This window comes from Chiloscyllium plagiosum, unplaced genomic scaffold (genome assembly GCF_037043375.1).
Source record: "Chiloscyllium plagiosum isolate Xiang-an unplaced genomic scaffold, Cpla_swu_hap1 HiC_scaffold_16, whole genome shotgun sequence".
Lineage (NCBI taxonomy): Eukaryota > Metazoa > Chordata > Chondrichthyes > Orectolobiformes > Hemiscylliidae > Chiloscyllium > Chiloscyllium plagiosum.
This window is the reverse complement of record NW_028270154.1, coordinates 39,395,051-39,410,636: the sequence shown is the minus strand read 5'-3', so window position 1 is coordinate 39,410,636 and position 15,586 is coordinate 39,395,051. Positions and strand designations below refer to the sequence as shown.

The 15,586-nt window shown below is 39.2% G+C and overlaps 1 protein-coding gene across 9 annotated transcripts in view; it reads left to right on the top strand.

The window, feature by feature from the left end:
* LOC122556611 (rho GTPase-activating protein 26-like) overlaps positions 1-15,586 on the top strand; it is a 304,349-nt gene that overhangs the window by 62,014 nt on the left and 226,749 nt on the right. The window lies entirely within an intron of this gene.

Below are 15,586 nucleotides of genomic sequence, written 5' to 3'. Positions count from 1 at the left end.
GGGCTTCAGTTTGAAAAGACTGATTTGGTCATGAGTATTGTTTACGTAGGTGGACCCCATTATAAATGTGGCTGCAATTAATTGGAAATTTGTCATGCAAAATAGCAAATTTAGTTCTCTTGTAAGTAGAAAGGAAGTGTGTCAGTTGCAGGACTTGTGAAATAGAAGCTAATAAAGTCTTGGCTATGTGCATCTTGTAGCACTTTTTTTGTCAGAGGTTAGAGGAGAAACATTCTTTGAGCATTTATTTAGGCATTCTGTACTGGAATGTTTTGTATTGTAGAAACACCATGTTACTTACATTATGTTAGAAAAATTTTGCCTTTCCTTCCCCCCATAATTGAAATTAATTTTGAAGTAAAACTAAATTTATCCATTGCAAGGCACATTTTATATCTTTTGAAATATGCATTAAATTTTTTATGAACTTACTCTTGCCCCCAAAAAATGTGATATTGTATATTCGTCCAAAGCTTTAGGTGGGGTCAGAGTTGAGAGAAAAAAGAGATATAGGCAATTGCTTCCAAAAGCTTATGCAATCTTGACACCATATTGAGTGTCTGCAAAGATAAAGCTGCCACAGCCCTATAAAAAAGGAGTAGGAATGGATCATGTGAAAGTGATAAATCAAACAGTGAAATAATAGAGCAAAATAGCAATTTGGGTAAAGATAACCTGAGTATGGTTGGAAGAGAGTGTACAATCTTGAGTGCACTGACAGATAATGCCAAGGATTGCACAAGTGGTGAAAATATGGAATCAAAGTTTCACCATGTAAGTGCACACAGAATTTGTAACAAAATTGATAAACTGTTAGCACAGATGTTATAAATATGTGTGACCTGATAGCTATTGCAGTTAAATAACTGCAGGGGTCAAAGATGGGACCTGAATTTTCAAGGATATTTGTTACTTTGAAAATATTGACAACTATAAAAAATGTGGTAAATTTGGGAGGTTTTGGAATGTCTGTTAATTAAGCATTAGTACAGCAGCAAGAGACAAACTTGTCTCTAAAGGATGTATAATCAATTTGAGTAGACATGAGAAATAGAAACACTAACAGGTCACTTAAGGAACTGGGTTATAACTATCACACAGTATCTAGGAAGAAATGAATGTGATGTTAAGAAAGGTACCCGAATAATCTTCACCGAATTGGGTGAATGAGCATTTTTTTCAGTCTTCATGGGATTTGAGTATCTCTGGGTAGGTCAGAATTTGTTGCCTATCCCAAGTGCCCTTCAGAAGGTGGTGGTGAGCAGTTTTCGTGAAACGCTGCAGTCCATTTAAAGCAGATGCCTTTATAATGAAAGGGTTCCAGATTTTGAACTAGTAATACAAAAGGAAAAACAATATAATTCCATGGAAAGCAACTTACAGGTGGTAGTGTTAGAATAAACAAAGAACAATACAGCACAGGAACATGTCCTTTGGCCCTCCAAGCCTGTGCCGCCACATTTTGCCCTTCTGTACTAAAGCTGTCTTCACTTACAGGATCCGTATGTCTCTATTCCCTTACTAAGCATGTATTTGTCCAGTGCCTCTTAAATACTGCCAATGTGTCTATCTCCACCACCTCCTCTGGTAATGCATTGCAGGCATTCATCATCCTTTGTATGAAAAACTTGCATATCTCTTTTAAACTTGCCACTTCGCACCTTGAACCTGTGTCCCTACTAATTGACCTCTTAACCTTGGGAAAAAGCCTCAAAGATTCCACTCAACCCATGCCATTCATGATATTATAAACCCCTCAACCTCCTAAGTTCTAGTGAAATCAAACCCAGTCTGTCCAACAATTTTTCATAGCTAAAATCTTCCAACCAGGCAATATCCTGGTCAATCTTTTCTATATCCTCTCCAAAGCATCCCCATCCTTCAGGTAGTGTGGTGACCAGAACTATATGCAAAATTCCAAGTGTGGCCTAACGTTCTGTCAAGCTATAATTTGTTTATCCTTATAATCTTCCAATGAAGACACGCATGCCATAAACCTTTTTACTAACTTATCTACCTGCGCAGTCAAGTTCAATGATCGTATATCTGCACACCAGATCCCTCTGCATATCAATACTCCTCCGGGTTCTGCCATACACTGTATAATTTCCACCTGTGCTTGACTTATCAAAATGCACCACCTCTCATTTGTCTGGATTAAACTCCATCTGCCATTTTTCTGCCCGTGTCTCCAACTGATCTATAGTCTGTCTGCTATATCCTCTGACAGTCGTCCTTGCTGTCCGCAACTCCACCAATCTTTCTATCGTCTGCAAACCTACTAATTAGACCAGCTGCATTTTTTACAAATCATTTATGTGGACGATGAACAGCAGAGGTCCCAGCACTGATCCCTGTGGAACACCACTAGTCACAAACCTCCATTCCGAAAAGCATCCTTCCACTGCTATCTTCTGTCTCCTATGACTAAGCCAGTTCTGTATCCATTTTGCTAGCTCTCCCCGATACCATGTGACTTCATCTTTTGTACCAGTCTGCCATGAGTGACCTTGTCAAGGCTTGACTGAAGTCCATGTAGACAACATCCACTTTTCCCTCAATCATCTTCACCACCTTCTCAAAAGAACTTAGTGAGACATGGCCTCCCCCACAGAAAATCATGCTGTCAATCACTAATAAATCCATTTGTTTCTAAATGCATAAAGGTCTTGTCCCTAATCTTTTCCAATAATTGTCTTACTACCGATGTGAGACTCGCAGGTCTGTAATTTCCAGGATTATTCCTGCCCCCCTTCTTAAATAATGAGGCAATATTGTCTATTCTTCAGTCCTCTAGGACCTCAACTGTGATTGAAGAGGATACAAAGATATCTAACAATGCTCCATCAATTTGTTCTCTTGTCTCCCTCAATATTCTGGGATAGATCCCCCATCAAGACCTGGGGGTTTATCTGTCTGACACTTTTTAAGACCGTCAACACCGCTTCCGTTCTAATAGCAACTTAGCTGAGAAACTTGACACTCTCTTCCCTGAGATAGTCTTCCACCAATTCTTTCTCTTTGGTGAATTCCAACACAAAATATTTGTTAATGACCTCACCTAACTCTTCTGGTTCCACACATAGATTCTCTCCTTTGTCGTTGAGTGAGCTAATCCTTTCCCTGGCTACCTTCTTGCTTTTTGTATGTGTATAAAAAAGCCTTGAGATTCTCCTTAGTCCTATTTGCTAATGACTTTTCATGACCCCTTTTAGCACTTCTAATTCCTTGTTTCAGTTCTTTCCTACTTTCTTTATGTACTTCAAGGGCCTCATCAGTTCCCATCCTCCACCTCATGAATGCTTTTTTCTTTCTGGCCAAAGACTCCAAGGCCATAAAATCCCTGTTCATCCAAGGTTCATGTAACTTTCCATACATAACCTTCATTCTTGCAGGAATGTGCCGCTCCTGAACTCCTATTAACTGCAGTTTGAAATATTCCCACATATCTGTGTTTACAAGCATTTGATGTACTTATCCTTCTAGATGGTATTGGTTGTGAATAAACTTTAGTGAATTTCCAGAGTGCATCTTGTAGCTGTTACACAAGGCTGCTGCTGACCTTTGGTACTAGAGAGAATAGATGTCGTGGTAATCAAGCAGGCTGCTTTGTCCTGGATAGTGTCAAGCTCCTTGAGTGTTGTTTGTTTCGCACCCATCCATGCAAGTAGGAGTTCCATCGCATTTTAGAATTGCAACCAGTAGATGGTGGACTGCCTTTATGGAGTCAGGAAATGACTTGACTTGCAGGATTCCCAGCTTCTGACTTGCTCTTGGTCCTGTAGCATTTAAATGGTTAGTCTAGATCAGTTTTTGGTTGAAACCTTAGGGACTCAGCAAGAGTAATGACATTGAATGTCACTTAGAGATGTTGGAGCTGGTGATTGCCTGGTATTTATGCAGTGTGAATGTTATTTGTCACTTCAGCCCAAACTTGGATCTTATCCAGGTCTTACTGCTTGTGGACATTGATCATTTCAGTTTCTGAGAAGTCGCAAAAGGTACTGAATATTGTGCAATAGTCCTTACTTCATATATTATGATGAAAGAAAGGTTATTGATGAAGCAGCTGAAAAAATGGATGGGCCTAGAATAAGATCCTGAGGAGCTGAAATGACTGACTTCCTTTGTACGAGGTATAGCTCTAATCACTGAAGAGGTTTCCCCTGATTCTAACTATTTCCAGATTTGCTAGAACTCTCTGATGCCATCCTCAATCAAACATGACTTTGATGCCAAGAGCAATCACTCTCTCCTCACCTCTGGAATTCAACACTTGTGACTATCTTCTAACTAAGGCTGTAATGAAGTCAGAGGCTGAGTGGCTCAAGTGGAACCAAAGCTAACAGTTTATTGCTAAGTAAATGCTGCTTAGTAGCTCTGTAGGTATCCATTTTACATCACTATGAATGATGGGGCAATTATCTGAGATGGAGTTTCATTTTGTGTGTAGGATACAACCAGGGCAATTTTTCCACATTGTCAGATAGTTGCCAATGATGTGCAGCTATACTGGAACAGCTTGGCTAAGAATGTAGCAAATTCTGGAGCTCACATCTCCAGTACTGTTGCTGGAATATTGTCAGGGCCTACACCATTGTAGTATCCAGTTCCTCCAGCATTTCTTGATGTTATATGAACCGAAGACGGGAATCTGTGATGCTGGGGTCCTTTGGAGAAGACCAAAATGAATTGGCACTGCTGGTTGAAATTGTTGCGAATGTTTCAATATTATTTCTTGCATTACCTCCCATATTATTGAGGATGAGGCATCTCTGAAGCCCTCCCTTATTGAGTTGTTTAGTTGCCATACACCATTTAATACTGTATGTGGAAGGACTCCAAAGCTTTGATCTACTCGTTGTGGAGTTGCTTACCACTGTCTAGGGGTCTCTTGTTGCTAAAATGTTTGATATGAAAATAGTCTTGTGTTGCAACTTTACCAGCTTGGGATCTTATTTTTCGGTATGCTTAGTGCTGCTCTTGGCATGTTGTCTTGTATGCTTCTTGGTAATGGTAGGTTGGGGTGGCATGGTGGCACAGTGGTGAGCACTGCTGCCTCAGCATGAGGGTTCTGGGCTTGATTCCAGCCTTTGGTGACTCTCTGTGTGGGGTTTACATGTTCTTCCCAGGTCTGCATAGGTTCCCTCTGGGAGCTGTGGTTTCCTTCCATAGTCCAAAGATGTGCAGGTTAGGTGGATTGGCCGTGGTAAAAATTGTCCAGTAATGTCCAAGGACATGCAGGTTAGGTGACTTAGCCATGGTTTAAAAAAAACCCTTGCAGGGTTACGATATTGAGGGAGGGATGGATCTTGGTGGAAAGCTTTTCAGAAGGTCAGTGCAGACTCCATTCTTTCTACACTGTAGGGATTGATTCTATTACATGCTGGACATGTGGTTGTGAATTGTGTTTGATTAAAGATGACCTACCTCTTTTTTGAAACTTCATCAAAAATTCTAAAAACAATGGTCACTATTTACTAAAGGTTCCTTTCATAAAACTATTATTAATTAGCCTTATTGTGCAATACTAATCTAAAATAGCCTGTTCCCTAGTTAATTCCTCATCATATTGCTCCAGGAAACACAAACATAATCTCTAAATTCTTCCTCCATCACACCAATTTACATTGAATTACACATGATTTTAGCGTTCTCCTTGTCTACGTGCATCTCTAACATCTTACTTTATCCAATGCTCTGCATAGCCCCTACGGTTTCATGACCGGTAAACTACTCCTACCAATGTTTGCTGTGCTTTGATGCTCCTTAACTGAAGCCAAACAGATTCTGTCTTGTTCTTACAGATGGAAGTCTTCTTGCTCATAACTGATCCCATCCCTCCTTATTGCTACCTGAATTCGTTTTTCTCTCCCTTGCCTTAAATGTTAAGTAATAACTAAAGTTTTGTCATAATAAAACAAAGTTGCTAATGCTGGAAATCTGAAATAAAAACAAGAATTGGTTTGGTTCTGGAGAAAGATCACTGAACTTGAAACATAAACAGAAATTGCTAAAGAAAAGAGAGTTATTGTTTGGTATTGTGTTCCTAGTTGTCCTATAACCATGTCTCAATAATAGTAATTGAAGCATACTATTCAACTGTATTAGCGCCATAAATTTCCTAGCTTGTTGAAAATGCTATTTGCATTCAGATAGGCTTTTAGTTGTGTTTTTAACACTGTTCTAGGAGTTTGATGCTGTTTGAAATTTTCATTTACAGTTTTTGTTCTATCCGAATATCTTTTTGGTTCCCATTACCCTAATGAGCAAGTTTAAATTTTCCATCATAGCACCAATAAATCTCCACATGAGTGTATGTTGTCTAATCCTGTTAATGTGTAACCCATCCTTCTTGTACAGATCCCATCTGCCCCAGAATTTGTTCCATTGATCCAGAAATCAGACCTTTGCACCATTCTACTAGAGATATGAATGTAAGTTTGCTCGCTGAGCTGGAAGGTTCATTTTTCGGACATTTCTTCACCATACTGGGTAACATCATTAATGAGCCTCTGGTGAAGCACTGGTGTTATGACCCACTTTCTATTTTGTTTATGTTCCCTTGGGTTGGTGATGTCATTGCCTGTTCCTTTTCTCAGAGGGTGGTAACTAGGCAAGTCGATGTGTTTGTTGGTAGAGGTCTGATTGGAATGCCATGCTTCTAGGCATTTTTGTGTATCTCTGTTTGGCTTGTCCGAGGATGGATGTGTTGCCACAGTCAAAGTGGTGTCCTTCCTCATCTGAATGTAAAGGATAACAGTGATATTAGGTCATGTCCTTTTGTGGCTCGTTGATGTTAATGTATCCTGTTAGTTTTCTACCTGTTTATCAAATGTAGTATTTGTTACAGTTCTTGCAAAGTATTTTGTAAATGACTTTTGTTTTGTTTGTTGTCAGTATAGAGTCTTTCAAGTTCATTACCTGCTGTTTTAGTGTGTTGGTGGGTTTGTGGGCTGCCATGATACCAAGATGTCTGAGTAGTCTGGCATTCATTTCTGAGATGTCTTTGATGTAGGGGAGAGTGACAATGGTTTCTGGTTGTGTTTTGTCTGCTTGTTTGGATTTGTTGCTGAGAAATTGGCGGACTGTGTTCATTGGATACCCGTTCTTTTTGAATATGCCGTATAGGTGACTTTCCTCTGCTCTTCATAGTTCTGCTTTGCTGCAATGTGTTGTGGCTTGTTGAAATGGTGTTCTAATGCAGCTTAGTTTGTGGGTGTTGAGATGATTCGTTCTTTAGTTCGGTATTTGGTCTATATGTGGTGTTTTCCCGTAGACGCTGGTTTAAAGTTCCCCATTGGCTGTTCGCTCCGCTGTGACATCTAGGAATGGCAGTTTGTTGTTGTTTTCCTTCTCTTTTGTGAATTTTATGCCACAAAGGATATTATTGATTGTCTTGAAGGTTTCCTCTAATTTGTTTTGTTTAGTGATGACAAAGGTGTCATCCATGTAACGGACCCAAAGTTTGTTTGGATGGTTGGTAGAGCTGTTTGTTCAAGTCTCTGCATTACTGCCTCTAAGAACCCTGATATCAGAGATCCCATGGGTGTTCTGTTTGGTTTTTCTGTAATTTTGTTATTGAAAGTGAAATGGGTGGTAAGGCATAGATCCTCTAGCTTGATGTTGTCTTTGCTGATGGTTGGTCGTCTTTGGTGTATGTATCTTTTGGTTCTTATAGTGTAGTCAGTGTTTCTTTGGCCAGGTTGATGTCGATGGATGTGAACAGGACTGTTATGTCAATGGAGACCATTATTTCATCCTGTTTTATCTTAGTGTCTTTGGTGTTCCGTATTTCTTGGGTGGAGTGAATGGAGTGGTATGAGTTTTCAATAAGAGTTTTAGTCTTTAGGTGTAGTTCCTTGGCTAATCTGTACATTGGCGTTCCAAATAACGAGCCTATGGGTTTGAGGGGGGTGCTCCTGGTTTGTGAATTTAGGGTAATCCGTACAAGCGTGGTGTGTTGGATCTGTCTGGTTTCATTTTTTGGAAGTCTGTCTTGTTTAATTCTCCAGATTTCGGATGTTTTTTGAGTAGGGCTGTGATTTGGTTCTCTAGTTGTGGGGTCGGCTCTGTTACTACCTGTTGGTAAGTGTTGGTACCTGCAGGCAGTATGTTCTCTTTCTCAATGTAGCCTGTTCGGTTAAGCAGGAAAAAAAGGAAAGAAACACACTCAATACACAAGAAATGAAAGCACTAGAAGGACTCAAAAAAGATAACATTGTTATTCAATCTGCAGACAAAAGGACACTTCACAGTTATTTTGAAGATTTTGAAGGAGAAAATTAATTTCCATTTAGAGAGGCAAAGTTTGATCAGGGTCAGTGGGCATGGCTTTGTTGGATGAAGATCATGCCTAACAAATTTAGTGGGGAGGTGACCAAGCGTGTACAAGAAGTCCCCAGGTTCTGTTTTTAAGTCTGTAAGTCAAATTTATATGCAAGTTGGTACAGTTATGTATGGTTCACATCTAGCGTCAATTAGTCAAATGTTTGTCTTAGTGCATAGCATTTATTTTACCTAAAACATCTTAAACATAATCATAAATGTAACTACAGTACAATATTTGCATGTGTGTGTGTGTGTGTGTGTGTGTGTTTTAGTATAAAAACATTAAAGAAACATTTCTTAAACTGTTTAGATCAAAAAGATAATGATTAAAGGTTAACACTTACACTTGTTTAAATCAATGTCTTGCGTACTGAAAGGGGCCTTAATTAATAATTAAGATTACTTTATTAATTAGATGGTTGACCTGCTGCTGGAGAGGATAGACCTGGTGCTGGATTTTTTTAAATAGTAGGCTTCACGGAGGTCTGTTCATAACTCGGGCGTTCGTAACCCAGAGAAAGCCTGTCTGTGGGGGGAAATGTAGTTGATCTCGTTTATATGGATTTTAGTAAGTCCTTGGCAAGGTCCTAAATGGGAGACTGAAAATAAAGGTAAAAGTGCATAGGATCCAGGGTAAGTTGGCAAGTTGGATCCAAAATTGGCTTGGTGGACAGGAAATAGAGTATGATGGTAGAAAGCTGTTTGTGTGACTGGAGTAGACAAACAGGAAGCACCTAACTGATGGGAGATTAACTAACACTGTTTTCAAGGAAAAGGGAAGACAGAAATCAAGATTTTTAAAATAGGTTTGTCTAACATCTGTAGTAATGCTGTGTCTAAAATCCACTACTAATGAGATTATAGTAGGCCACATAAAAATTGTATTCTTGACTGCCTAATCGCATGTATTTGTGAAAAGGAAATTGTTTACCTAATTTATTAAAGCCTTTTGAAGAAGCAAATTGGGTAAAAGGGTCCAGATAGGTGTGCTAGGTATTTTCTAATCAATCTGATCAGAGACATCACACGCCCCTGCAGCAGGTGGGACTTGGAACAGTGGCCTTCTGGCCCAGGGACAGGGATTCTGTGCTCAAGAACCCTCCTGATTAATGTTGTATACTTTGATTTCCAAACAACATTTGATATTGTTCTACATGAAAGGCTACAACACAAGATATATCAGCAGACATATGAACACTGATTAGCATAGTCATCTCCTTGTTGATCATACCTTGTTTAACTGACTTGACTGCCTGATTTAAGCACCAAGTTATTCGTTGGAAACAGTTTTATACCTTGCTTTGCAAGGCGAGCATTGTGTTTCAGAGATGGTCTTGTAAATCGAAATATGAAGAAATTTAAAAAAAATTACTGTTCTTCCTAGCTGCAATTGATCAATAAACTATTTAATTGTTTGTTCAACTACATTATTATGATCACCATGAGAATCAGCATCTGTTTAACCTGTCAACATAATTTTATCACTTGTGGATGTTACAGATATTTTCCAGATCTATCAACAATACAATAACAAATCCCTTCCTGGTCGTCTTCACAATTAAAAACCACAAGAATGTTTTAAAAACTTCAGTTAGATTTCTTAGGAGCAGAAGTCCAATATCAATTTATTTTTCTTTTTGCTCTATGTCATTTGAGTGTTCCTGCCATTTTAGCTGCATAATCAATTGTCTGTCCTCTGCACTTGCTGAGATCAAATTAGCATTCTGAGGAAGGGTCACTCAACCTGAAATGTTAACTCTGATTTCCGTCCACAGATGCTGCCAGACCTGCTGAGCATTTCCAACAATTTGTTTTTGTTTCTGTTCTACAGCATCTACAGTTCTTTTGGTTTTTATTCATTGCCTAAACAATCCAGCACCCATGTCGGCCATATTTTCATCACGATGCTATTCTAATTCAAGAAAAGTCTTAGTGTTCAATGGGAAATGATCATTGGTTGACACACGTTTTAAAATAGCAGTTAGTAGATGAACAGGTGGAAGATATGCTGTGAAGATAACAGACAAACGGAAGTATTCTGCTATTCTCAAGTCATTCACAAAGCACTTTCTTTTTCTCAGCCATAATGTGGATGAATTTATCACATTGGTTTTGACAGCCATAAAGGTCTCTAGATCCACTGCTTCTGTAATGTTTTATATGGTTGGTAGGAAATGGATCAAACCTAAAAACAAGTTCTATTAAGCCAAGAAAGTTTCCATTATAAGATGAACCAAAATTTTCATTGCCTCCCCTCAAAGCTGGTCAATGTTCTTCTAATCTGTACATGACTGCAATAACACATTCAGTATAAGCTCCAGTACTCTTGCTCTATTTTCAAGTGTTTCTTCAAGTCTCAGTCCAAGGTTAATCAATGTTGCCTTGTCACAAAATATAAGCAAAGCTTTTCAGCAATCCTCTGAGTTTTCGTGATATTGAATACTGACAGGGCTTCGGTAATCATTAATCCATCATTAGTCAGTGCTGTCGGTGATGTTGGAAAAAGTTTGCAAATCAAAGGTAAACATAACTGATCTTGGAGAGTATACTGGCCATTTCCAAATACACTTTCACCATCAACTTGCACTGAATGAAATGAACCTTTTTGTAACGTTTTTAGGTGTAGTTGTCACATTTTATATCCTTATCTTCTATCCTATTAGAAGAATTAGATGCTTGTGGTTGTTGTTGGCTTTGCTGATTGCCTTTGTATGAGACCCCTCTTGCATTATAGTGAAATACTCCTTAAGTTTCTGTAATTTTTTTGGTCATTCTTCAAGCCGCTGCTTTATTTTCTTATGATGTGCATATTCAAAACCTCTCTTCATTTATAACAGGCCTCCCTGTAATAATGAGAAATAAGCTCTGGACAAATTCTTTGAGCACTATCCTTTATTTACATGTAGAAATTTTAAAAAAATGACAATCATATATTTGGTAACAAAGAAAGAAAGGAGTGTTTTTGAGGCTTTAATTGTTTTTAGGAAATAAATTTATTTTTTAAAAGGAAATAGTTTAAAATTAAGAAAATATTTTCATATCTACTGAGATCTTGAAAGCCACAAAAGCCATATATTTGGTGTTTAATTGGATTATATGTCTGAAGGTCAAGAGAAAGGGCCTGCACTGTGGAGGTTTTTCCGAGCCATGTTGATATGCTACAGTTCAACAGTGAGAGATCTGGGAGCCTGAGTACTGCATTTCCTAATGAAGGCTGGGAATAAAATTTTCTGTGATGTTTAATATCCAAGCAGGACTGTTTTATATAACATGATGTAGCCATATAAGTATATTTTGTCAAATCAAATCAAACATGTCTGTTTTAGAGAATCTTTATTCCCATTTCCTATTTTTCAATTGATGATCTAAAATCTGAAATTTTTTCACATGTAGTGGCCCCTCATAACGTTCGGCTTGAAGTTGTAGTTTATGCAATGCTGAAGTATGCATGGATTTGTCTTATTGGAGTGTAATAATGAATGGCACGATGGCTCAGAAGTTAGCACTGCTGCCTCACAGCACCTGGGACCTTGGTTAAATTCCAGCCTTGGGCGACTGTCAGTGTGGAGTTTGCCCGTTGTCCCTATGTCTGCATGGATTTCTGGATGTTCTGGTTTCCTTCCTCGGTTGAGAGGTGTTCAGGTTAGGTGGCTTAGCCATGGGAAATGCCGAGTTATAGGGATAGGGTAGTGGGGGTCGATTTGGGTGTGATGCTCTTTGTTTTGGGGGGGGGGTTGTTGCTACCACACTGTAGGGATTCTGTAATAAAATACACCTGGTTGTCCACCTTGTATTTTGTATTTCTGTCAAGTTTGTTTTTTGATAGCCGCCTGTGCCTTCATTTTTTTTTGCTATCAGGATAAATAGATGTCCTGATCTTTACCAGAAACAAACAGTTAGGTTTTCAGGATTGACTTGATACTTTAAGTTTTTTTCCTCTTCATTTTTGAAAATTTTAAAGACATGGAGCAAACTAGACATGAGCAATTTTGTTTTCCTCATAACTTTTGTTATTTTGTTTCCTTTTTTAATTTTGTTTTCCTCATTTTTTTTTGCAAGTGAGATGATATTTGTGAACAGGTTTTCAGTATTGGTTTTACATTGATCTCAGTTGCTGTTTGTCATTTTTTTGCTGAGTTTCTGAGAAGTAGCTCAATTCGTGAAGAGATGGTTGTATTGTAACTCCTGGGGGTAATGGGTGGTGAGGCAATAAGGCTATATTGATGTGCTGCATGCAGAAAATGCTTGAAAAGTTCAGCAGGTCTGGCGGATTCTGTGGACAGAGAAAATGAGGTAATATTTCAGATTGTGACCTTTCATTTGAACTGATTAAAAGTTACAAGTGGGTTTATACTAGTGAGATGTAAATGGCGGTGGGGGGGGGGGTTTATGACAGGACAAAAAAAAGTATAGAAAATGGGAGTCATTAAATTTCAAAAGTTAGTGGGAATAGCCAAATTAAGTAGTAATGCTACAAGTAAAGAAACAAAAGATTTTCCCAGAGGAGATGTGAATAGCTGACCAATCAACAGCTGGTGTCCAAGAATAAATTTAAGAACAACTAAAACTACCACTTGGAAATAAAATGAAACCAAGATTATGGTTGAAATTGTTGAACTTAGTGTTTGTCCAGAAGGCTTTAAGGTGCCTCAAAAGGAATAGCATTTCACTTTGAGCTTCATTGGAACAAAGCAACTGCTGTTTCTCATCAGATTTGTAATTTGGGTCAAACCCATCCAATCGACACTGCATATTTCTCTAGGTTTTGACTGGATTCATGACCTGGATTCAGGTTGAACATTTGAATACCTGGATCTGTCTATGAATCAGCATACTAAACTGTAAAAACCAGTTTACCCCAACATCACAAACTAAACAGTGGAACGATTTTCTGGAAGGGACAGGTTAAGTAACGTTTTTGTAGCTCCTTGAAACTGGTGACAGATATATCCTTGTTAATTAACAAGTTTGATTATGTATTATCAATATGGATTGTTTTTATTATAAACCGCTGTTGTGGATGTATTATTGGAATGTGGAAAAAGGCCACTCAGCTGAATTTTAGGTTAAAGTACTCAGTTCTGTCCCTTGTGTAACCCTATTTTGTCCGAAAAAATTGTTTAAAGTGAGCAATTGTTTCTTAATAGAAAGCACTGTGAAAATGGTACTAAATTACAAATATAGTTGCACCAATTTATAACTCTTATGTCGGACTTTCAAAGTAGCAGGCAATGCATCTGTGATGAGTGATTGATATGGTAATATTTTGTACTGGGTGTGGAACCAGAAAGTGAGGACTGCAGATGCTGGAGATCAGGGTCGAGAGTGTAGTGCTGGAAAAGTCCAGCAGGTCAGGCAGCATCCGAGGAGCAGGAGAATTGACGTTTCAGGCATAAGCCCTTCATCCTGAATCAGCATACTAACTGGCAACAAATGAAAATAGATGCTTTTTTTAAAAGTTCATTCATAGGTGTGGGTATCGCTGGCTAGGCCACCATTTTTTGTCCATTCCTAATTGCCCACAGGGCAGTTAAGAATCTGGAGTCACATATAGGTCAGACCAAGTAAAGATGGCAGTTTACTTTCCAAAAGGTTTTAGTGAACCAGATCGGTTTTCCTGACAATTGAATGGTTTCGTGGTCATTATTAGATTATTAATTCCAGATTTTCATTGAATTCAAATTCTACCATCTGCTATGATGGGATTTAAACCAGTCCCTAGAATAATAAGCTAGCTTAGTAGTCTAGCGCTACTGCATCTGGGCCATTGCCTCCTCACATCCGTTTATGTCACCTCTGGCTGCACATGCACAGCTCGTGGCCAGTTACAAAACAGCATTAAGAACAAAGAACAAAGAAAATTTACAGCCCAGGAATAGGCCCTTCGGCCCTCCAAGCCGGAGCCGATCCAAATGTATTGTCTAAACCTGTCGGTCAATTCCTAAGCATCTGTATCCCTCTGCACCCCATCTACTCATGCATCTGTCCAGACGTATCTTAAATGAATCTACCGTGCCTGCCTCTACCACCTCTACTGGCAATACATTCCAGGCACCCACCACCCTCTGCATGAAGTACTTGCCACGTGTGTCTCCCTTAAACTTTCCACCTCTCACCTTGAAAGCGTGACCTCTTGTTGAATCCTTCACCCTGGGAAAAAGCTGATCTGTATCCACCCTGTCTATACCCTTCATGATTTTGTAAACCTCAATCAGGTCCCCCCCTCAATCTCCTTTTTTCTAATGAAACCTTAACTACTCAAACTCTCTTCATAGCTAGCACCTTCCATACCAGGCAACATCCTCGTAAACCTTCTCTGCACCCTCTCCAAAGCTTCCACATCCTTTTGGTAATGTGGTGACCAGAACTGTCTTGTACAATTTTAACATGACTTGCCAGTTCTTATACTCAATACTCCATCTGATGAAAGAAGCATACTGTATGCCTTCTTGATCACTATATCCACCTGTGCAGCAACCTTCAGGGTACAATGGACCTGCACTCCCAGATCTCCCTGCCCATCAACTTTTCCCAAGGCTCTTCCATTCATTGTATAATTCGCTCTAGAATTAGTCTTGACTAAATGCATCACCTCACATTTGTCCGGATTGAAATCCATCTGCCACTTTTCTGCCCAACTCTCCAGTCTATCTATATCCACCTATATTCTTTGACAGTCCCTTATGCTTTCTGCTACTCCACCAATCTTCGTGTCATCGGCAAACTCGATGATCATACCAACAGTGCCCTCTTTCAGATCATTTATGTATATTACAAACAACATTGGCCCCAACACTGGCCCCTGTGGAACACTACTGGTCACCTTTCTCCATTTCGAGAAACTCCCTTCAACTGCTACTCTCTGTCTCGAGTTGCTCAACCAGTTCTTTATCCACCTAGCTAGAACACCCTGCACACCATGTGACTTCACCTTCTCTATTAGTCTACCATGGGGAACCTTATCAAACGCCTTACTAAAGGCCATGTATATGACAACAACAGCCCTTCCTTCATCTATTAACTTGATCACTTCCTCGAAGAATTCTATTAGGTTGGTAAGGCACGATCTCCCCCGCACAAAACCATGTTGCCTATCACTGATAAGCCCATCCTTTTCTAAATATAAATAGATTCTATCCCTCAGTACCCTCTTCAGCAACGTTCCCACCACCGATGTCAGGCTCACTGGTCTGTAGTTACCTGGAATATCCCTACTATCCTTCTTGTACAGGGGGACAACATGAGCAACCTTCCA